Below are 26,540 nucleotides of genomic sequence, written 5' to 3'. Positions count from 1 at the left end.
CCAAACAACTTTACCGACTGATGGAAAGAATTTTTCAAAATAGAAAAACATGCATACAAGTAGTGATCCAAACTTTAGTGTATTAGCCAAGTTGTTCTTCTTCAGCTTCTTGATGGTGTTCAAATTCTCAAATAGGTTTTTTAGCAACATCTCACAAAGATAAATTTTCATTCCCTTTTTCACAATTTTGTATGCTAGGTCTACTACTGCATAGGGTACACTGTTTTCCCTTGCCGATTGGAAGAAGCAGTAACCTATTACTCTAATGGCAAATTTTAGTTCTGCATCAGTGACATTGTTCAATTTCAATCCTCTGCAATCTGATTCTACTTTGGTTAAACTGATCAATTCCTTCTATGATATCATCTTTTGAGCTCGGGCATGATCATAAATAGGGTAACCGATAATCAGATGAATGATTTCCTTGGTAATCTGAAATGGTTGCTCTTCTAGCCACATGAAATCATTGCGAACTCTGCTCAGAACAAACTTGACTTACTGGGGTTTGAACACATAGGGATAGGTTAGGGCTTCAGTTAATCCCTTGATCTTAATGTGCTCATACTTGTTATTCAATTTACCATCTATGCATAATTCATCATAGGTGTCTTTGATTTCAACATGACCTAGTTCTTCAACACGACATTTGGTGAAGAATCTCACATCCTCGACTAGTAAAACTCTATCTGGGATGAGTGAAAATGTGGTTTTGTCATCCAGTTCAGATGCAACTTTGGGAGTCAAAGAGTATTTTAGTGAGGGATTTTCAACATTCTTGACAACAATGGGATCTTGGATCTTAGGTGCCATTTGTAGATTTTAGATAAAAACTAACAAAAGATCCTTAGGGTTTCAGGATTTGAAATGGCAGACGCTTCACACTTAGCAAATAATAGCAACTTGATAAGATCGGTAAACCAACTTAACAATGCGTTGAGATTGATGTAAATACATTGAATTTGATTTGTGGGAGGTTTGATCACCTTTTAATCACTTTGCTCTACTCTCTCAAAAACTTGGTAAGTAAAAATGACCGCGAAAATACTTTAAGTACATAATATGCCTTATCACGCTCCGTGTGGGTTAGGTCAAAAACTTTAAATGTACTCGGTTCCACTAAACTTTCTTCCCCCCTTTTTTTTGCTTTAACCGAGTAACCAAACTTCCTTCATTTACCGACTTGACAGGTTTCCTGTATTCACCGATTTGACAGGTTTCCTGTAAAGTGCTCCAAAAGACTTTGATAGAATTTCAAACTTACTAATACATATTTTACTATGCAGATTTTGAATTAAGTACATAATAAAGTAGGAACTGTTAAGATTTAACCTTGACAGAATGCAGTCCCTTCATACCTTTACCGATTAATTTGGAATAGGTGCACCTAACTCAGTAGGTAAGGTGCTTTCATCAATTGACATAATTTCCTTCTTTTTCCAAATCATCTTTAATTTTTCTTTTATTTCCTCAGTGTCTTTTCTAGGTTGATCTTTGCAATCTCCAGCCAAGTGTCCAACTTTGTGACAATGAAAACATGCCATACCAGGATTTCTCCATGATCTTCGGTTGTTCATTCCAAACCTTATAAAATAGTTGGCACTTATATGTCCATATCTTCCACAACATTCACACCATATCCTTGTATTTTAATCCCATGGTACTACATAATACTGTCGGTAAAGATTTGTGTGAGTTTGGTAACCTCTAGCATTTGCTCGGTGTGCAGACCACATATAGTTCTTTTGCTTAAACCAACACTTCTCAGTACTATGTCCATATTTATTGTAGTTTTTACAAAACCCTTTGAATTTTGCCTTCTGATAATTATTAACAGACTTTGTCCTACATTGATTAGATGTGTGACCATATCTATTGCAGTTGTAACAATAACCATTGGACTTAGTGACATTCGGTTGCTTACCTTTTCTGATTTGGCACATGTTGGCAGTGTGACCTTGATTTCCACAGTAGTTGCAAATATGCTTCTTTCCTTTGATATTATTCTTGATTCCAGCTTGCTTTGATGATTCTCCTCTCTTGGTAGTATGAATTCCCTTCTTGGTAGAGTCTTTTCCTTTATAACCGAGTCCTGCATCTTTGTTGGGTCTTCTTGTATTCAATTTCTCATCCAACATCTTTGATGCTTCATGAATCTTCTTTAGTGTTTCTTTGGATTTCTTCTCTATTTCAAGTTCATTGGTCAACCTTGATACTTCAAGTTTCAATGCTTGATTCTCATCATCTTTCAGATTTGCTTCATGATGTGCATAACCTAGTTGATCTGACAGGTTTTGTTGAATTCTAGTCATCCTTGTGATTTCATCATTCTTATCAGATACTAAGACTTTGAGTTGTTGTTTCTCTCTTTCTAGATCTCTTACTTTATCCTCAGCTGTCCTTAATGCATCTAGATTTTCAGTCATCTGTGTGCTGAAATGTTCATGTTCTCTTCATTGCTTTTAGTTGATCAGCCAGTGCCTTGTTCTTTTCTTTCAATACTCCAATCAATTCTTTAGTTTCTTCAGACATACTATTCTCAGATGATGTCTCAATTTGTTTCACTAACTCTTGAGAGTCCTGCAAATCATCAGATAATCTTCTTCTCACTTTCAGAGATTTTTGCATTTGTCTTTGCATGTCTGCAATCACTTGATTAGCATGATCCATCTCTTCTTGCAGATACACAATCCTCCGAGATTGTTTATAGTCTTCCATTGATAAGATCTTTCTCTTTAGGTAGCTAAACCCTTTTCCAAGATTGAAGCTCTGATACCAATTGTTAGGCCCAATATGGAAAGCTAATGTACTGAGAGGGGAGGGGTGAATCAGTACTTCAAAACTTTTCTTCAACAATAACTTTACTGTTATGCATGAACTGAATAGTGCAGTAACATAATATAAAGCTAAAACAAATAGATAACAATCATACATGATTCACTCCATAACACATATATTTTGGTTACGCAAAAACTCTTGGTTAGAGAGAAAAACTGCAGTGGGGATGGCACCCACAACTTCACTATTGCAACAATAAAGGTTGCTCGGTTAGAGCTACATGTTTAGCTATTTTTGATATCTTACCCTGTTAGGAGTATCAAGATCTGTTAGATCTACCTTGCTAAAGGATTTTACAACACTTAAACTAAATGTTGCACCTAGTTAGAGGCTTTACAATTTATAGACTTGATTAGAGTCTTTTACCATGTTAAAGGTTTCTCTTACAACTTCAAAATATTACAATAAAATCATTACAAATATCTGCAACTTTACATTTGAAATGTTATAGCAGATTCTATGTGCTCAGAATAAGATTACCTTGCTTATAGCATACCTTGGTAACCCATATAGTAACTTGGTAAACCCTTCTATTTACTCTGTTCTTTGACTGTTCTCTGAAATCCTTCTCGGTGACCTCTATGTCTCTGTAACAGTCATAACACTTAGTGCTTTCACATGTCTTGCTTCATATATTTCTATATCTTCCTTTTTGTCATGCTACATGTGTATTTCTAATCTTAATCCATGTTGTATGAATAGATATCTTATGTCAGTGATCCATTCATTGCTTCGATCTTACAAACATGTTTTATCGAATGAATAACCATGTAAAATATTTCATTGGCTAGATGACCTCAAAATCATACACAATCTTTAAGTGCAATTTCCAATGTGATAATGGTTAGATGTTCCTCGATCTTGTAACACATTTCCATATGTATGTACAGGTTCAATGAATCTGGTGACACATTTCACTCGGTTTATATCAACTTAGTGTGTCATCTTTGCTACTCAGTAGACATGGAATGATACTTGGTAGATAGTTCGGTGTATACTATGCTTTGAGACTACTTTCTTCTATAACCGACTAGACTGTGCATACCGACTGAATATCTCGGTAGAGATAACCGACTAGAGTATATAGAATAACATTGAACATAAAACTAATGGCAACTTGATAAGTAGTAACATAATCCATGAGGACTAACTGAATGGTTACTACCCCTCTATGTTTCCTTTGCATTAATAGAGATAAGTGTTGGCATTTGGCATTATAATAGACAAGGGGAGATTGTTGGCATTTCAATAAGGATATTGAGAAGGTTGTTGATGATTATGGATAAAACTGATTAAGGATGTTTACTGTCTTAATTTGGTTATTTTGAGATTGATGTCAAAAAATTGATTTTCTAATTCAGTATGATGTTGCCATATCTTGAGAAGTATGATTTGATGAGTATAAAGATGTCGGTAAAAGACACAAATAGAATATGATGGATAAAGGGAAAAATAAGTTATTCAATGGGCAACTATTACCGAGTTAGACAATGATGAGATCATGATGATTAGATTGTTTTGATATCCTACATATGTTATTGATTGAAAGGTTAATACTCAGAGGTCCATCAGCTGGGTGAGTAAACTCTTCCCTTGCACTTATTGCATCTTTTTCCTTAGGAAATAGTTCTCCATCCTGCGGAAACCTGGTGACTTTGGCTATTCGTTTCTCTGTGGCTATGACCCGTAACCCTTTGACAGAAGCCTCCCCTTCACTGAATGTGCACATAAATTCCTACGCAATATCCTCATTAACATCTATCAATTGTAAAATATAGTCAATCCACCCATAGGTCCAGAAATAGTGTTCACATTGGTTGTCCTGCAGCAAGGTGTCATAAATCACAGGCTCATGACGAATAAGGGTTCTTCCCATGGCTAACTTGACATTAAAAAATAATCACCACAACAAAATGGAAGACTGAAATATCATGCAAAATTGAAAATTCATGCTCTGTAATCTTTTATTTATTCTTCAGTACCTTTCATCAACTATGGTTGCAGGAAAGGTATACTCACTCGTGCTATAGGCTTTCACATTAAAAAATGATGTCAAGAAAATTTAAAACACATCATGGGAAAGGACACATAATTACATAGTCGTAAATAGAACCATAAAACACCCCCCCTCCCCCAACTTAAGATGACATGTGTCCACACATGTGAACAAGGACAAAGGGAAGGGTATGCGGATTATGTGAATCATATCAGGTAATAATCATAATGAAAGAATAATTGCATAATTAAAAGAAAAATAAATGATACACATACCTGCAATCGTACTAATTAATGCTGCAATAAAATGATTAGCTATTCACAATATGAGATGAGGTGACATGAAGTGAATGATATGATAGAAATAGAAATGAAATGAGATGAGGTGGATGAGAAAATTATTAGCGGAGAAGAAAATTTCCATAAAGTATGGAAATGGTTATTATGAATGCATGCATGAGGAATTTTAAGACTCGAGACCAAGAAGGTCCCTTTCAAAGGCTATAGGAACTGTGGCAAGAAGGTTCCCTGCAGAGGCTTCATGAACTGTGGTCTGCACTTGGTTTTCAAACTGTTGCAAGAACTCTTCTTTTGTTGTAGGCTTATGATAAAGGCATAGTCGATGACCATTGGCCAAAAGTTTGAATCTGACTAGATCTATTATTGTCAACCGAATTGCTCCATTTTGAAAAACTTCATCAATCTCATATGGGACCAACCAACGTGTCTCTAGCTTCCCCATTGTATCCTTATATCTGGAATCATATAACAATGCCTAGTCTTTAGATTTAAATTTTCTCTCCTTGATATATTTATCATGCAATTTAGCTCATTGATGTTGAATAATTTCTTTATGATGTACAACCATCTTTCTCAACTCATCTAGAGCATTCAATTGCATGATGCAGTCTTTTTGTGCTTCAGAGAGAGTCATATCCAATTGCAGAGCCGTCCTAAGAGTTTTATGCTCAAACTCAATTGGAATCATGACTGTTTTTCCATAAACCATTTCAAAAGGTGTAAAACTAGTTGTTGTCTTCCACGTTGTTCTGTATGCCCAATGGATTCAGAAAGTCTATTTGACCAATCTTTCTTATGGAGAGTTACCATCTTGGTAAGAATAGCCTCTAAATCCCTATTTGTAACCTCTACATGACCATTTGCCTGAGGATGGTATGGAGTAGACTTCCTGTGTCTGATATTATATTCATTAACTAATGCTGCAATTAATGTGGAAGTAAATTGTGGTCCTTGATTTGAAACAATCTCTCTTGGTACTGCATATCTGGTAAATATTTCCTCGTAGAGAAATTCAGCTACCTTATTATCTCTTGCATGTGTCTTTGCTCTTGCTTCCACCCATTTTGTAACATAATCAGTGCATACTAGAAAATAGGATTTACCATTGGAAGGATGATCAATTGGTCCAACAAAATCCAATCCCCATTTGTCAAATGATGCAACCAATATTTGGGGATACAATGGCATTTGATCATATTTGGTAGGCCTACCCATTCGTTGGTATCTGTCACATTTTTTAGTATATTGAGTTGCATCTTTATACAAAGCTGGCCAATAATATCCTATGTTAAGGATCTTAAGTGTTATTCTTTTAGCAACAAAATGTCCTCCACATGGCTCATCTTGGCATGCATGAAGAATATCATATGTTTCATCCTCTCTAACACACCTTCTTAACACTTGGTCAGGTCCAATATAAAATAAACAATCACTAATCTAGGAGAGATTTAAGGCTTTTCTCAACTAGCAACCTTCTTTCTTTAGGAGAAAAATGAGAAGGCATCTTATTAGCAGCTAAATAATTTGCAATATCAGAATACCAAGGAGTGTGAGCTTTTATCAAGAACAAATGTTCATCTGGGAAGGCATCATTTATAGCTTCAGGATTATCTTGTAATTGAAGCTTAGAAAGATAATCTGCAACTGCATTAGCTTTACCTAGTTTATCAACAACTATAATATTAAATTCCTACATCAATAGTAACCATGGAGCCAATCTTCTTGTAATTGAAGGCTTGTTCATGAGATATCTGATTGTTGTATGAATAGTATGTGCATAGATTTGATATCCTGTGATATAATGCCTAAATTTGTTAAGTGCATATATTACTGCCAACATCTCCTTTTCCATGATAGTATAATTAAGCTTAGGTCCCTACATGTTTTTGCTGATGAAATAAATTGCATTCTCCAAATTGTCCATCTTTTCCCCAAAACTGCTCCTATATCATAATCTGATGCATCTGCATGAATATGAAAAGGAAATGACTATTTCAGACCCTTGAGTACTGGTGCTTGAGTCAAGGCATGTTTGAGCTTCGATAAAGCTTCATGGCTTGCATGAGTCCAATCAAACTCCTCATCTTTAGTCAAAAGATAATATAAAGGTCCTGTAATTTTACTAAAATCCTTAATAAATCTTCTATAATATCTAGCATGACCAAGGAAACTTCAGACAACCTTTTGCTTTGTGGGAACATGAAGGTTTTGAATGACTTCAATTTCGGCTAGGTCAACTTGTATTCCAGTTATAGAAATATGATGACCAAGAATGATGCCTTCCTGCATCATTATAAATCATTTTTCATTGTTCAATGATAAATTGTAATCTTTACACCTCTGTAAAAGTTTCTTTAAATTCTTCAATGCCTCTTCAAATTCTAAACCATAAGTGGTAAAATCATCCATATATATCTCCATGCTATCCTAGGAAATATCTAAAAATATGCTTATCACTACTCTCTGAAAAGTAGCTGGAGCATTGCACAACCCAAAGGGAAGAACAAAATATGCATATGTTCCCCAAGGGCAAGTAAATGTAGTCTTTTCTTGATCCTCGGGAGCAATTTGAATTTGGTTGTAACCACTAAATCCATCCAAGAATGAAAAGTACCGCTTCCCTGCTAAGGAATATAATACTTGATCCACAAATGGTAATGGGAAATGATCCTTCCTAGTTGCCAATTTTAAAGCTCTGTAATCTACACATACCCACCATTTACCTCCTTTCTTTGGAACTATGACTAGAGGCGACACCCACAGACTATTTGATATAGGATAGATAAATCCAACATTTAACAATTTTTGTAGTTCCTCTTTAACTATCTCCCTTAATGCGTGATTAATTCTTCTCTATGGTTTTTTGAGTAGTCTATAGTCTTCTTTGATATAAATACAGTGTGTATAAATCATAGGATCAATTCCTTGCATATCTTTGTAATCCCACGCAAAAGTGTGTTGATGAAATTTGAGCAATTCAACCAGTGTTAGCATTTGAGTTTCTATGAGTTGATTATTGATATTCAAATATTTATTTGGATCAACTTCCACCTTGACAGTAAGATCAACCTAAGCCACCTCAGAAAGATAAGAAGTGCGGACTTCCTGCGGCAACAACATATGCAATATGTCAGTGGCTATAGGAAAATATGGTGATGTAATACTTGATGTTAACTCCTGCGACTGCTGCTCGAGATTATACTGATTTTCTAGGATTTTAGAAAGAACAAAAACATCATCCTGGAGTCGTATGAATGATTCTCTATTAATCATCATAAGATGATTGACATAGTTTATTTCCTCCTCTAGTTATTCCCCCACATTAGGCCAAACAACTTGTTCTTGATCAAGTTGGGGCTAAGCAGGTGAATACAGAGCTAGAGTTTTAGTAGAATTTCCATCAGAAATAGTCATGTCCCCTGATCGACATCCAATATATGCATTGGCTATAGAAAGCCAAGGTCTCCCTAAGATAACCGGATATCCCCCCAATGTAGCCTTAGGAGACAAGATCATAAAATCTGTCAGACATTCCCAGGAGTCTAAAGTAACAACAACATCTTCAATCATACCATTAGGCCAAACTGTGGAACTGTCGGCAAGATGCATGACCATAGGAGTAGGCCTGAGACTGGTTATGTTAAGTTTTTGCATAATTTCTCTTGTCATTACATTGATGGCTACTCCCAAATCTATTAACACATTCTTTATCTGAGTGCCATTGATGACTATTTTTACAATAGGACTACTAGGGTAAAAATATTTAGGAATTGAAACTTTTCCTAGCATAATATCAGCCAGTTGACCCATTACATGCACTATTTGTAAATCCTTTTTCTTCCTACCAGGTTTTCTTAAACATGCCTCTTTAATTGCCTTACCATATATAGGGACATCTTTAATAGCCTGAAATAATGGAATCTTAACACATATGTGTTTCAGCTGATCAATGATATCAAAATTTATATCCTCTTGCTAAGGAATCTCTTCAGCTTACAACCTTTAAGGAAATGGGGGTATTTGTTGACTCTAAGGAATTTGGGTTGCTAGGCTAGATATTTCCTTTTCCTTTTGTATTTCAAGTATAACTAGAGGGTACGAGTTAGGCAAAGTTGTCCCAGATCTAAGGTGCATATCACTTATAGAAAGAGAATGAGTTGGGTATTGATTAGAATCAATTAAATAAACTTGTTGTTGCTACCGAGGTTTGCTATTAGGATTTGGCATGGTTTGAGTGGGAAGATGAGTGGGTTTAGGTGGAATGATATTAGTAGCAGGAGGGGGCATTATTGCCAGTTGTTGAGACTGCTGCTGAGGTTTCTAATAACTAGAAGACTGATTCATCCATTGTTGGCCTCCTCTCCATTGAGGAGTAGGTTGCCAATTCCCTTGGAATGGTTGCCATGGTCCCTATGATTGAGACCAATTTCCTTGTGGCTTCTACCACTGTGGATTTTGATATGCAAAATTTTGCCCTTGGCCTTGAGGATTATGTACCAATTTTGATAATTTCCAAAATTTGGAACATATGGAGGTTGCCATTGATTATTTTGTGCATAAGAATTTCCACTATAACTAGAAAAAGAAATTGGATCAGGAGGCATACCTTGTCTTGGAAAATTTGGCCTTCTTTGAGTAACATAGAAGATTTGTTCATCATCTCCTTGTATTGTCTTGAAATCAGGAACTTCAAGATTTGCAACCATCTTACATCTATAGTCTCTTTTCTTCTGTCTACAATATGGAGAGAATTCTTCAAGCATTGCATCAACTTCCTCATGCTTCTTCTTAGCTTGAAGTGTGTCTAATTGAGTAGCCATATTGTTTATGATATCCTCTTTAAAATCCTTCAAAATGTGACTGAGCTCCATTCACAAAATGCCATTACTGGACGTTGATGAAGACATTCCCGGCTTGAAATGCCTACTCTTCTTAGAAGATCTGGAATACTTCTAACAAATTTGACCAATGTCATTCCATGTTGCTTGGGTTATATCACCACCTCCCATAAGGTCTACAGAATTTGCACATTCATCACCGATTTCCCTCAGAAATATCAACTAAGAGAATCTTCACTTAAAGTACTATGCTTGGAGTTCTTGACACTGAATAAATCTCTCCAAATAATATTCTAGACTCTCATCCTCCCTCTGTGTCATTCTAAAGATATCATCCCCATGATAGCTAGTCCCTCTACAATAATCTTTATATTTCACAAGAAACAACCGTTTCATTTCATCCCATGTAGTGATTGTACTACTCTCTAGACTCATAAACCATCTCAAAGATGATTCTTTTAAAGTGGGAGGAAATATTTTGAGTCTATGGGCATCTATAGAGTAATCGTAACTCCTACAAAGGACATTAAATTCAAACAAGAAAGTATCGGGGTCCTCTGTCACTAGTCCATAAAATTTAGGAAGAGAAGAAGCTGGAATGTTCTTGAGATTAGCATTATCATGCAAATTAGAAATGGGGAACTCAAATGTTGGGTTCACAGGTGGAGGTGGGTTAATCCCATCGGGGGTGGATTTCCTTGCATTGGTCTTTGAGGAGGAATTACTAGACAAGGGTCCTCTTCAAGAGGTTGAAAGAGGAAATGAAGGTTGTTCTTAGAAAGTTCAAATTCAAGTGGGTTCAAATTATATGGGGCTTGGTAAAGTGCATCAAAAGGGTTTACATCTGGTGCTTCATATGGATTGAGTCTTGTATGGTCAGGATGGTTAGGAAGGAATATACCTTGAGCATCTCTTCTTCATCTATGCATGCAGATTCATGAGAATTACTTAAAACAAACTAAGCTATCAAAACCAACTATACAAAAAACATAAAAATTCATAACTATGACTAGTTCTTAGTTTCACCATCCCCGACAATGGCGCCAAAAATGTTTGTCTAGCCAATAAGAACAATAAATAGAATTAAAGTCTTAACCCAAAGATTGGTAATCCATTCTAAATAGTTATCATTTCCATGAGTGAGGTTCTTTGACTTGTCAACCCAGGGACGTATTACTTGAAATGGGTCTGCATTGTATATGCACTAAGTTCCTGTGATAGCCATTCAACACTACTGTAGCAACTAAGTCTATCTTAAATAAACAAGTGAAAATATGACAACTGAATGGCTATAGGAAATCTTAACATTGATAGAAGATTCTAACTAAATAAATGTTAACTAAGTTTAGAACTGACAAACATGAATTAATCTACCTACTTTGGCTATAGGAATAGTCACAGGATCTGGTTCCAGTGACTACAGGAACAATCAGTCACTAGAACATCTACTGCAACAAAAAGGAAACTTAATCTAACAAACACATAGGAATACTCACCAAGTGGGCCCCCTTGGATGAGTGTATCTAGACTTCAAAGATGATTCTATATACTTAGGATAACATAGCTTTTATTCATTATTTCCAAAAGTCGATACAATACATGAGATAAGAGAAATGCTTCTAATTCTAGAAAATGCTGTCTAACCTCTGAGAAGAGGTGTAGGTATCTATTTATAAGAAAGTTATAACAAACTTCCTACTACTTAGATCATGCCCATGAAATTAGGTGGAAACATTTATGACTGCAAGGAGAAGAAGTTAATCCATAGAAAACGTGGAACCTAACTAAACCGCAACCAAGAATATAGCATGGCGGTGTTTACGAGATTGATGCTTGCTGGAGACAAACATAAATGAATCCAATATCACCTCGCTATTCCTTTGCCAATTCTTTTGCACACCATCTTCTCTACTGTTTTAAATGTTTGACCGCCCCAAAATGTCTCCAATTTCTTTCATGACGTGATTCTCCATCTAGCTTAAAACAACCGCTTCTGCAACAACTTATTTACTCCTGCATTTAAAGGTTAAAACATACAAGCATACATATATATCTATTTCTATTAATCACAACATTTATACATCCACACATGATATTACCTATAATAATCCGCATGGCTACAGGAATATTAAGGCAAAACAATACAAGGTTCAATAGGTTTAGCTATCATTCAGAATGCACATAGTCAAACTTTAATACATCACATAACTCAAAAACTATCCCAATATGCAACTTAAAACATAGGAAAAACTTATCAGTCATAGAAATAAAAGAGCTATTATTTTAGCTCATCATCTTTTGTTTGATAGACTTTTCTAGACTCATTTATGATGTGTTGGATTAGGAGCTATGACTCTATTTTATATTTCAGATGTTTATGATGATGCTGGACTTTATGAACATATGCTACTTGATGACCTATGTGGTTGATGATATTTTCTATTTATGATCATACTATATGATGGATATATGTTGATAGATCCTATATGCTTTTCTATGAGGAATAGACTATATTGATTACGGATTTGATGACATTTTGGATATATTAACCCTATTTCATGATTACATGTGATGATTGGCATTATGAGGTGTATATGAATTTTGTGATTGTCTTCGTGATAGAGATGATGTCACATAACTCACTGCAAGCATGATGTGGTGTTGCGATTCTCTATCACTTCCTTGTCTATGATATATTTGTATAAGTTGTATAATGGCTTTGTGGATGCACGAATTGTAGGTACCAGGCATTGACCCCACCTGGCTTCACAGGTTTGAGCATGTCTTTAAATCCCAATGGAAGTTGTCAGAGATGGCATGAGTTCCCTTCATATACTCTAGGCTTAAGATATCTATCTTGGGTTGTCGGTTGTCTTGGCATGATTTGCCATGTTAGTCACTGAGGTGTGGTTCTTGTTGGTTTGTGAGTATGTAGTTGTTTATTTATTTATTTAATTAATTATCGAATTATTCTAGTTTGATTTGATTATTTAATTATTTGGGATTTAGTGTTTATTTATTAATTATTGATTTATTGTTTGTTTGGTATTTATTATTTAAATATTATTTATTCATTTATTTATTGTTTAATGTTGCTTTTATATTTTAGTGTTGATTAGTATTTTATTAATGGCTTTTATTTATTTATTTATACTTTGGTTATTTGTATTTAATTATTTATTTATTTAATTGGCTTTATTTAAATAGACCTTGGTTATTTAATTGGGCATGGTTATTATTAATGCATTGTTAAATAATACTTATAGTGGTATTATTACTATATTACTTTGTTACTTGGTAAATAAGTTTGATTATATTTCCTACCTACCGTTAATCGTTATTGGTTAAATATGTATTGGGAAAATAAATATTATATGAGGTTGGGTAGGTAAGATTTATTGGTTTTTGGATTATTTTCATTGGTCGGTTTTGAGGCTTGGTTTGAATGCAATTCTTTTTATTCGGTGGTCTCTGCATTGTGTCAGGTTACCAATTGGAAGATTTCTTCTGCATTTTGATTTAGAGCTTGAGGATTTTTTCTTTTTGCTTGGATTGTTGGGTGCCTCATCAGATTGTCATTCCATCACTCTTTTGTCCAAGTTGGAGATTTATCCTTGTGCATTTATTTTTCAGAAAGCTTGTTTGCTCCGTGTATGCAGAAAGATTGTTTTCCAGAACTTGAGAAATACATTTATTTTATATATTTTGGGTTATAATTTATTTTATGTGATTTATAATTTATGGTTAAAACTATATTTTGGGGAAAAATTAACTCTTCCTATTAGCTGTGAGTTGCCATGAATGGCCAACACTATGGATTTTGAATTTGGTGTTTTTGGATCTCTGTTTGTCCTTTTCTCTTTTAAATCTGAGTTTGATTTTGTTTGGAGGTTTTTTATTGGTGTTTATGAAATTTGGGAGTGTTGGTTTCTTTCTTTGTGTATATACTTTTCCGGACATTGCTGGAAGCCATCCTTCCGTGTTTGCAATGAGTCCGTGTATGGTTATTTTAATTGGGAATTTTACATCCCATAGTCATTTATGAGTATGGAATTTGTTCTGAGAGTTTTTTGGATTCTTATATTGTTCCTGTGTCTCTACCTGAGACTTGTCTCCCCGAAACCATGATTGTTTTAATTCATGAATTCTTCTAATATAGTCCATGGATTGAAGTTCTGTTTATTTCATCTATTTCCTTAAGTCTGGGCGTCTCTTTTATGTATGATTTTGGGACTTAGTTTATTTTTTGTGATTTTATTTTTGAAGTCATATTTATGGATGTTTCGTGAAGATTTTTCTGAGTTTTCAAATGCACTAGAGTATATATCATATACACTATTTATTTTGTCATACACACCACTTTAAATTTCATATGTGCTTTTCTGTTGATCGTATGTGATATTGTGTTATTCATGTGTTGAATCATTTGTTATATGCTCTATTTCATGTTTCATATGCACTGTCAAAGGTTGTATATGCGTTGCAGAGTAATCATATGCGCTACTCTACGTATCATATGCACTAGTCTATGTAGTTTAGGTTTTTTCTCAGTTTTCCTTATCTGTGATGAATTTTCCATTCTATATTTATACCAGAGGCTTATGTTGAGGTTTTTGATGTTTTCCAGTATTGAAATTTTATCTGATTTGGCTATTTGTTATGGTTTTATGCTCTGATGAGTTGATATGCCTTGCCGTAGAGGTTTGATGCTTCTCCAACATGTTGATAAGTCATGTTGTGAGGTTAAATTTATTGATTTTTCTCCAACGAGTTGATAAGCCTTGCTATTGAGGATCACTTCATGTTTATTGCTTTTGATTCATTATTTTGCATTGAGGCTCTTGATTGATATTGATGGCTATGTTCTCTTATGTGTTGTTATGGATTATTTTGGATGTTTCTTTGAGTCTCCTTGTTGTAATTGTTGTTTTGGGAACATGTTAGGGGGAGTGGGATTTCATGTGATGATCAGGGTTGTGAGAGATATGCTACTAAGAGGTTCCTTGTAAGGATGCTTAGAGTCTAGACTGCCAGGGCACATTGAAAGTTTTCCTTATTGTATAAAAGTGATAATATTAATAATTAATTAGCTAGGTTGGGTAATTAGGATTCATCTAATAAAAAAAATTAATAGTTGTCATCCCCAAGACTTGATCCTAGGCAGGATGTTTTAGGATAAGCTTGGGAAGGCCATTGCGATGGCAAGTCAATTTCCCTTGATTCTCTCATAGGTTGAGATGGCTCCACATGTCTATCAGGATTATGCCTTTCAGGGAAGTGCTTTTATGTTTTGGAGGATATCATGTGATGATACTCCACTCCTACATGTGTCCTTTTTTTGATTTGTGCTTCTATCTTGATTGGTTGGTACACCTCTGGTAGTTTATATTTGTGATTGTCTTGTGATTGATGTATGATTATGCATTGTTGAAGTGCTATAATTGTTGAGTCTCTTTGGTTGTTAGGTATCATCTTAGGTCTAGAGTGTGTGTTGGGACCTTGTGTCATCTCCCAACATGGGGGGTGGTTCCTTTGGTTCCATATGGTCAGGTGGTTGATGCCTTCTTCCATTGGGATGTCTTCATTGGTTTCTTCATGTGTGGATGTGGATTCTTCTTCATTGCATCTCATGGATGATTATTGTAGCTAATGGACATATTTGATATCATGGTAATTTAATGTAAATATCTTGTAAAAGATATATATGAGATTATGTATTTGGAGAGATATGCTCTTGATGTATAGTTCATGTATTTATTATAGTGGATGTTGCCTTAGGACTTGGTATATGATTGTAGAGATAAATATTGAGATGTATTATGCATTTATTCTTGTGAAGAAATAGAATCATGTCATTAGATGGTTATGATGGATTTATCTTGAAATGAAGTGGATTTGTGTTATTGGATGTCTGTATTGGAATTCTTGTTATGGCTAATTGTAATAGTTAGAAAGGAATCTATGGTTAATGGATGAGTTGTAGTACTTAATGTTAAAAGGAATTCATGTAAATGGAATTTTCATAATATAGGAATTACAGTTGGTAAATTATATTGTGCTTATGTAGATGGCATCTATATTAATGTTCATGTTGAAGGATAAGAAGAAAATGTGTTCATGATAGTAAAGAAATGGTTAAGGGAATTAGGAACTTTGGAATTGGTATATAAAATGAACTTAAGGAATATGGATTGTGTTTCATTGAAAGTAAGCATATCATGTTAGTTAGCTGCATATCATGAAAGTTAGGAGTTAAGAGTATTGCATTGGTAATGAATAACTTAAGTGTTGCAATGGAAATGAGTAGATTGTTATTGCTTATGTTAGTTATATAAGTAATGATGTTGAGATATCCTAGGGAGATGATAGTGGTGATATTTTATTCCGCTTGCATAATTAGTTTTATGTGTTTTGATTCATGTTCATAATGATTGAATGATATGTGTTGCATTAAGATGTTATTTAAAAAAAATATCCATTACTATGTTAGTTGCTTTATTTCTCTAGGGTATTTTGGTGGGCATTACATATGTTATCAGAGCCCATGTTCATACACTGGGTACTCTGGTTACATTTGAGCCCATTGTGCATGTTAGTGTTTATCATGGGGTAGCCCCGTGGTTTTATCCCTGCTTGTTTTTGTTCTAGTTGCCCTAGTTTGTTACCTTATAGCTTTCTTTGTGTCTTGCTCAGACAAGATGTCTTCTAGGTGTAGAGGTCATGGTCATGCTGGTCGCATGGGTACTCATTAGAATCCTTGTCTTGAGGTTTCTAAAGAGTCACACCATGAGGAGAAGTAGCAACAACAAAATCATCTTGGAGGTGATGTGATTCTGCAGTTGGTGAACGTGCTTCAGTAGCTTCTTGGTTGCCTAGGATCAAGACATGAGGAGAACCAACAAGAGGAGTCTCACATTAAGAGTGTCAGGAGAGAGACCATTCACATTCTCCTAGGAGGAGAGTAGAGATGGATCAAGAGGTGCTTGCAACTAGTCACATGAGAGATCTAATTAGGTCTCGCCCTCCTACTTTTGAGGTCTTAGGCAGTGGCATGGAGGCAGAGACTTGGCTATTGGACTTGGTTAGGTTTTTTTCTATGCACCCGTGTAGCTGTAACACCAAGGCGAGGTGTGCGATTATTCATCTCATTGATTTTGTGATGACATGGTGGCATACAGAGGAGCAAAAGCTATGTAATGCCCCACCAGAAACCCTAAAGGAAAACAACACAACTAGGCAACTGAAGGGTGAAATATTTTTTTTCTTAAAGATTAAGTGCATTAATTATAACCATAGCACGTTCAATAACACAACAGAAGTCTAACACATAATTTCCTAAGGGTTACCAACAAAGATTAATTCATAGATTATATTAACACCATGGTTAATCCAATTGTCCATTTAATTAGGTAAATTAAATTCTTAAGATTAAAACTACACATACATCTAAATTCCATAATGAAAGGATCAAAGTATTATAATGCATTTATTTATCCATATTTCATTTATACATAAGATCAAAGAAATTGAAATAACATACATTCCACTGACATAATATTACAATATCCATAAATACATGACTTCCAAAAATACCACGAAATCCAAAAGTTACAATATCAAGGTTACATAAAAGTTTGATACAATGACCACAAGGTCTCAACTGAACAATGATCACAAACATGAGCTGGTACATGAACCACGAACCAAGAAACACCAGCAAAGCCTTTCCTCACCTGAAGATACAATCTAGAACATCCAATGGGAAGTGGCACTACCATCCGACCATGTGATTCCAAAACGGAACCACCCCATTGTGCTAGGAGATAGTAGAAAACCCTCAAGCAAGCAAAATAAGACAAGTAGGAAAGAACCACATGACTCTGCAAACATCCATATGACTCAACTCACAAACATTAGTGACTCTAAGGAGAGAGTGTCATTGCATAGCTTACAATGGTTACCATGGTAGGCCTCCATAGGTCCCAACCCCCATCCTGGGTTATCCTGGTAACCTCTCCCAAACCTCCGGCTCCATCTAAGTCTCATGCGGACCCTACCAATTCTTTCCTGAAGACAAGGTGGTAAGTTTGTCATTCCAAGCCTTCTCACAACATTATGAGCCCTGTACTAGCACTCACCTATGCACGAGGTACATTATCTTAATTAATATTTAATCTATCCACCCCCTAATCAATTATTAGGTTATCACTTTTTAACTGACTTTCGAGGGGTTATCCTTCCATCCACTTCGGGCGCGGCCCCCACTTGAAAGCCACTCTCTCTCATAGGACACCAATGGGAAAGGTCTCTCTACAAGAACTCTATGATGAAACAGATAACCATAACTAATCCTGACAAACCACAGGTGAAGGATACACAATCACTAACCCAGGATTGACCATTTGGAACAAAACACACAATGACTCAAATCAACAAGGTTACACAACAACACCTGTCCAAGGAGATATAATAACATATGGCACAATGACAACTCAACTAGAATTATAATTAAATTAAGCTTGACTACAAACACCATTTACACAAGATCCTAATACAGACAATCTTTTCTTTAAACAACCAATAGCATAAATAACTTGCAATTAAAGATTTTCCAGAAAATAAGAAAATACAACTATATTAATACAAATAAATCAATTTTGTCATTTGTCCAATAAGGTTTAAATCAATCATACAAAAATTAATCTCCTAATGTATTTCCAAGCATAAATATAGAATCTAAAATTATATGCTTTTCTGAAAACACCCAAACTCTAAATTAATTATATATATATATATATAATATAATTATATGAATACCTATATATACATCGTATATATATAATATACTTATAATTATATTACAAATATATATGTCAACTCATAAATTAATTTTCACAGTATTAAAATAATACTAAAATATTATAACACCCATAATAAAATAAAAACTTATATATATAAATATATAAATATATAAATAAATACATATATGAAAATATAATAAATTAATAAACAAATAGCTAAATTACATCTCCCTGGCACGAAACCCAAAAGTGCCCATGTCCACAGGGAAAAGTAAAAATAATAATTTCCTGCTACCCTGCATGGTAGCACTGCTACCTTACGGTAGCAGACGCTACTGCCGGTAGTACTACTACCGTACGGTAGCCATACTACCGTCGATAGTGGCTACCAGTGGTATATTTTATTATTATTTAAAAAAAAAATTCACAACTTTAAAACTAGTAAATTATTATTATTTTTTTTAACCAGAAATGATTTCCAAACCAATTTATTTCTAGGGAAATTATTTAATACTTAATTTCTCCAAAATAACATAATAAAATAATTTCCCTTAACTTTTAATAACACATAAATTTAATTAATGATTAAATTTATTTCTATAATAACTAATAAAATTACAGAGATACACAAATATTAAAAAAGGACTGCCATAGCCAAATATCGAAACAAAAATCAAACAAGAGGGAATGATTTCTCTGGTAAATCCCATTCCTCCCAAATCTTGAAATTTCCATGCACAATAAAAATCTTGGCAAAATTTGCCATAATAACTTCTCCCAATTTTCTCAAAATTTAATCTACAAACACCTAGGAAATAACTTCTTTCCATAAACTAGAAATTAACTTCAGGAATGGACTTTAGCCAAGAACAAGAAATAATCATACATGATTTTAGATTTGACAAATCTCTTAACACACACATCATTCAGAAAGATAGAAGAAATAGAAATATTTTCTTTAAAACAAACAATCAAAAAAAGCCACCCAACCTGGTATAGCTTTCCTAGAAGAATTTTGTAGAAGAGAACCAATCCTTCAACAAGCTTCCAAATAAATTTCTCTTCACCTAAATCCCCTAACTTGTTTCCTGTTATCCCCAAAATAAAAGACCTATTCCTCTTTTAAACTAAAATTCTAGGTTGCATATATTTTTCCCAAAACCCTAATATTTAATTTTAGTAATGATATAAATTTTCTTTTCTTTTCTAATTTTCTAACAAAGGATAAGTTTACATGCAATAATTAAATATCATTTTTCTTTCATTTCTTTTCTCATGCAAATTAATTAATTTTCTAAATAAAGAAATTAAAACAATACTTCAATTCTAATTAATTCTTTTATTCATTTATTTATTCTTTTATTTATTTAAAATTCTAGGAAACAATAAATGAAATTAATCTAATTTATTTTTCACTAAAATTTAAATAAAATATATTTCTAATATCATGCAGCTTGCAACTTAATTTAATAACTTCTTTTAATTAATTAAATTTATAATCTCAATGCATACACAATTCAACTATGAGATAACTCCATAAACTTAATTAATTAATTAAATCCACTAAAACACACAAACTGAGCAAACCCCAAGCAAAGACTCAAAAAAAGTCAAACGACAATACACGAAGGCCGAACAAACTGACAGGACAACCAACTGACAACACTCACAAGAGTGTAACTGAGTAAAATAGGGTCAACTACTACCTCCTCCACTTCCATCGGACAATATAAGGCACTCTCAGACCTGTGAAGCCAAGTGGAGATGATACCCCATACCTACCCGGTACTTGTACCTTCAATATCCTGCATCACTGAACCACACATGCATATATATAATATAGAAAACACGACATGCACACCGATGAAGGAGAATCGTGAGGTTCCTTGTCTCACCAGAGTGAGTGAAGGAAAATCGTCCCCTTGCATCCAGTACACTCGTAGACACGCAACATATAATTTCACATTGCATAGATAAAATAAAGTGTCAGTACATAACAATAATCCATAAAATACCATAAATCACAAGTACTGAAATACTGCAAATAAATTATGCATCTCATATCCAGATAAAGCATGAAAAAATGTCATATAAGTCTGAATAACACATCATGGTAATGTATCCGCTGAAAGTAAACAATAATAAAATATGAGACTAATGAGTTCAAATGAGGAGAGGTACTACAAGCTACATTTGGAAATAGCAACAATATCTTGGGAGTTGTTCCTTGAGTGGTTTCGAGCTCGATCTATTTTAGAGAATTGGAGGCAGAGGAAGGTCGATGAGTTCCACGATTTGAGACAACAAAGGATGATAGTGAAATAGTATGAGCGTAGGTTATTTGAGCTCAGGAAGTATGTTGTGATAGTGGATGATGAGCCATTGTTGATTCAACATTTCGTGAGAGGTCTCAGTGATCATATTAGTGGTGAGGTTCAGATGCATGAACCTAAGACTTTGGAGGCAATTATGGAGAAGGCATGGATAGCAGAGGAGAATCTTGCTTTAGTTTCAAGTGGTGCGATAGGTGGAAAAACAATCATTATTCCAATTGTAGGATCTGTTGCGAGAGGTACTCAGCCGTAGTCTTCAGGTGTTGCTAGGAGCTATCCTTCTTCTTTCCGCAGTAGCCAGCGGTTTAAGAGGAGGCATTCTCAAGGTTAGAACTTTTTGTGTGGTGCTATATTTTAGGTCAAAAAGAGTCACAACCTTCAACATGATAGGAGGACTATTCCTCTGCTATCACAGAGTTCTCAACCAACTTCTAGTAGAGGCAGTGTTAAATAATCAAATGCTACTCCAGTGAGTAGAGGATTTGGTAGGAGACATTGCTTTTCATGTGGGCAGCCAGGACACATTGCTACTCATTGCCCTCAATAGATTACTCAGATGTCAGGACATAAGCCAATTGCTTCTAAACCTATAGGTGGAGATGCAGGTAGATCCCATCATGTGTTTGTGACAGTTGAAAACCATCAAGCTGAGCACTAGGCGACAATTATTGAGACCACAGGTGAGATAGGTGGTATCTCTTTCATAATGTTGTTTGATTCAGAGCTTAAGATTCCTTTATTTCTCCTTTTCTAGTAGAGCGATGTAGTCTTGTTGTGGCAAAGAAAGATGATAGGTGGCAAGTAGAGTTAGCTACGGGGTCCAACATGGCAGTGGACTCCCTTGTGCTTGGTTGTTCTTTGCTTTTTGGTGTTTGCCATACCACAATGGATCTTCGTATCTTATCTTTGGGATCTTATGATGTTGTGCATTGCATGGATTGGATTGAGTCTCATCAAGCTCAAATTGATTGTTGAGGTAAGAGAGTTCAGTATGTGGATGATAGTGGGAAGAGTGTGGAGATACTAGGTATTCAGAGACCTATTTCTCTTCACATGATTTCTGCTATGCAGATGAAGAGGAGTGCGCGTAAGGGTTGCCAGTTGTTTGCAGTGAGGGTGAATGATGTGGATGAAGGAGTGAGTTTAGATGATATTCTTTAGCATCATCCCATCCTTTAGGAGTTTTCATATGTTTTTCCTAGAAAGATTCTGGGCATGCCACCAAGTATGATATTGATTTCCAGATTGATTTGGTACCAGGAGATGAACCTATCTCTAAAGCTCCCTATTGGATGACTACTCAGGAGTTGAGTGAATTGAGGTTCCAGTTAGAGGAGTTGCTAGTTAAGGGATTTATTCATCCTAGTGTGTCCCCATGGGATGCACTTGTGTTATTTGTGAAGAAGAAGGATGGATCTCTTCACTTGTGCATCGACTATAGGCAGCTTAATAAGGTGATGGTGAAGAACCAAGATCCTTTATCGAGGATAGATGATTTATTTGATCAGATTAAGGATGCAAAGGTCTTCTCTAAGACAGATCTTAAGTTTGAGTATCACTAGTTGAGGATTCATGAGGTAGATATTCATCACACAACATTCCATATTAGATATGGACACTATGAGTTCACAATGGTACCTTTTGGTCTCACAAATGCACCATTGATTTTCATGAGTTTGATGAATGGTGTTTTCAGGACCTATTTGGATAGATTTGTGCTTGTGTTTCTGGATGATATTTTGGTATATTCAAGATTAGTTGAGGAGCATGACGATCATATGAGACAGATTTTGTAGTGCCTTCGGGAGAATAAGTTGTACACCAATATAGCGAAGTGTAAGTTCTTCCAGTCGGAGGTTCGGTATCTTGGCCATGTGATTTCACGAGAGGGTATTGCAGTTGATCCCTCTAAGATTCAGGTGGTTGTTGATTGGCCAACAACCACTAATGTGGGGTAGGTTTGTATTTTAATGGGTCTTGAAAGATATTATCATAGGTTTATTCAAGATTTCTCTTGGATAGCCCATCCTATCACTTCTCTTTAGAGGAAATTGAAGAATTTTGTTTGGATAGAGCAGTGTGAGACAACATTTTGGATCCTTAAGGAGAATTTGATTAGTGCACCTATTATAGAAGTGCCAGATCCTTTAGGAGATTTCATGGTGTGCACAAATGCTTCTTTGGAGGGTCTTAGAGCATTGTTGATGCAAGATGGCCGTGTGATTGCGTATGAGTCATGTAAACTCAAAGATCATGAGTTGAATTACCCTACTAATGATCTAGAGTTAGTGGTAGTGGTTCATGCTTTGGTCAGATGGAGGAATTTTATTCTTTGGAATTGATTTGAGTTGTATAGTGATCACTACAGTTTGCAGTACATCTTCACGAAGCTGAATTTGAATGCTAGGAAGAGGCGATGAATGGAGTTCTTGTGCGAGTATGATTTTGAGGTAAGATACATCCAGGGTAAGGAGAATGTGGTAGTAGATGCATTGAGCCATAGGAGGCATGCGATTTTGTCTCTTAGTGTGGATTCAAGGAGTCATATCCTCAGTGGCCTTCCTTCAGATGTGTGGTACCAGGAGGTTAGTTCAGAGGTTGCCCTAGGTAGAGCTCTTGAGGGTAGATATGAAAGTTATTTAATTAAGTCAGATGGTCTTCTCAGGCATTTGGGATGTATTTATGTTCCACCTTCAGACAATCTTTGGGATTTGATCATGTCAAAGGCACATCATGTACCTTACTTGACACATCCAGGTGTCAAGAAGATGTACATGGATTTGAGGTAGTTATACTATTGGGCTAGTATGAGGAGAGATATTGCAAATTTTGTATCAAGTTGTTTGGAGTGTCAGGGAGTGAAGACAGAACATCAACATCCAATAGGTTTTTTGCAATTGAATTTGGTTCCAAGATGGAAATGGGATATCATATATATGGAATTTATAGTTGGATTTCCTATGTCTTCTCATCATCATGACTCTATTATGGTCATAGTTGATAGGTTGACCAAGGTGGCACACTTTTCTCCGATTAGATCTTCATATACAACAACAACAATAGCTCAAATTTTCATGGAGGGAGTAGTGAGGTTGCATGGTATACCTCGATGGATTATATCAGATCATGAATCCATTGTTCACATCAACTTTTTGGACTAACCTTCAACATGGTTTAGGGATGTAGTTGAACTTTAGTTTGACATATCATCCCAAGAAAGATGGTCAGATTGAGTAGGTTAATCAGGTTCTAGAGGATATGTTGAAGATGTATGTCATGGATCAATAATATCGTTGGGAAGATTATCTCTATCTAGTGAAGCTTACGTACAATAATGGTTATAATAGCTCTATTGGTATGTCTCCTTTTCAGGCTTTGTATGGTAGACTGTGTTGTACACCCTTGAGTTGGGATCATTTAGAGGACAAAGTGCATATTGGCTCAGAGATGTTGCAGGATATGGAGCAGCAGGTGGTTCACATTAGAGAGTATTTGGTAGTGGCACCGAATAGATAGAAGAAGTATGTAGATGCCCATCAAGTGGACAAGTAGTTCTCTATAGGTGACAAGGTGTTCTTGAGAGTTCACCCATGAAAGTGTTCAATCCATTATGGAAAAGGCTCTAAGTTGGCACCTCTTTTTGTTGGACCTTTTGAGATTTTGGAGAGGATTGGTCCCATGGCTTATCGCCTTGCCTTGCCACCTATCTTGTCCTGCATCCATGATGTGTTTCATGTTTCTACTTTGAGGCTATATCATCCTGATGTGTCACGTGTTTTGGATTGTAATGCATTACAGATATAGGACTGGCAAATTTCTTTGGAGCTCATGTGCATTCTTCAATGTCGAGAGATGCTCCTCAGAGGTCAAAGCATAAAGAAGGTAAGAGTCTAGTGGGATCCAAACGATGATTCTTCAGCTACTTGGGAGGAAGCAGTGTGGATGAGAGAGCTTTACCCCTATTGTTCTCAGGCTTCCATGAGTAAGCCTAGGCAAAGGGGGGGGGGGGGAGGATATAGTGTCCCTCCTCAACTTGTCTTTTGTTTGATAGACTTTTCTAGACTTGTTTATGATGTTTTAGATTAGGACCATGACTCTTTTATATTTCAGATGTTTATAATTATGTTGGACTATATGGACATATGCTACTTGATGACCTATGATGTGGCTGATGATATTTACTATTTATGATCATGCTATATGATGGATATATGTTGATGGTGTTGGCATTTGGCATTATAACAGACAATGGGAGATTCTTGGCATTTCAATAAGGATATTGAGAAGGTTGTTGACGATTATGGATATAACTGATTAAGGATGTTTGCTATCTTAAATATTATTATTTTGTCATTGATGTCAAGAAATTGATTTTGTAATTCAGTATGATGTTGCCATATCTTGAGAAGTATGATTTGAAGAGTATAAAGATGTCGGTAAAAGACATAGAAAGAATATGATGAATAAGGGGATGAATAAGGTATTCAATGGGAAACTATTACCGAGTCAGAAAATGATGAGATCATGATGTTTAGATTGTTTTAACATCATACATATGTTGTAAATTGTAAGGTTAATACTATACTATGTTAGCAAGCAAAGAACCTAGTCGGTAAACCCTAAGGAACCTAGTCGGTAAACCCTAAGGTTATCGCTATCGGTTAATGAAGGCAGAATGTCTACCGAGTGAAGTTTAGTATTTACCGAGTTGTTACCGAGTTGTAACCGAGCTATAACAAAATACATTAAATGGTTACATGTGTTATTTAATGAAGGAAGCTGATGAGCTGGAATTGATTAAATGATTGGTATGCTATGCATGAAGTTTGTTAATGAATATATGGCAAAGGAAAATCGGCATGAAGATCTACAACTTAGATTGAACCACAATACCCTAGCACAAGTTCCAAGAAATGTATGCAAGTTCCAAGGCAGGGTAAAGCACTTTCAGATTGAAGGATACATTGAACCTGGTCAAAGTTTGAAGATCTGATGGCTATGATTGATCATGGGAAATGTGATCAAGGAGATTAAGCCGTTGGTGAATTGTTTATAAATAGGGAACTATTGATAAACAATGTATGCGGGCAAATGTATGCACAGGGATGCTACGTAGTGATTACCGAGCACAGAAGCTTGAAGACCTATTTGAATAACAGAGTATAGAAGCCTAGTAGATGGACAAGATTAGTTCTATGTCTAGATTGTATTGAGCAAATAAGAATTTGCTTTAGCATTTTAGATGTGAAGTTGCAGATAGATTTTTATTACTGTTATTTTGTGAAGTGACAGAAAATATCTTAACCGAGTGGACTTAACAGTCTTATTTGTAAAACCCTCTAGCAAGGTGACATTCTGATTGAGAATTTGAAATCCTTTAACAAGGTCATTTCTAACAAGGTGAAGATCCTAACAGATCTGAAGGAAATCCCTTAACC

This window comes from Cryptomeria japonica, chromosome 5, assembly GCF_030272615.1.
Source record: "Cryptomeria japonica chromosome 5, Sugi_1.0, whole genome shotgun sequence".
Taxonomy (NCBI): Eukaryota; Viridiplantae; Streptophyta; class Pinopsida; order Cupressales; family Cupressaceae; genus Cryptomeria; species Cryptomeria japonica.
The sequence above is the reverse complement of the archived record's forward strand: the minus strand, read 5'-3'. Positions refer to the sequence as shown.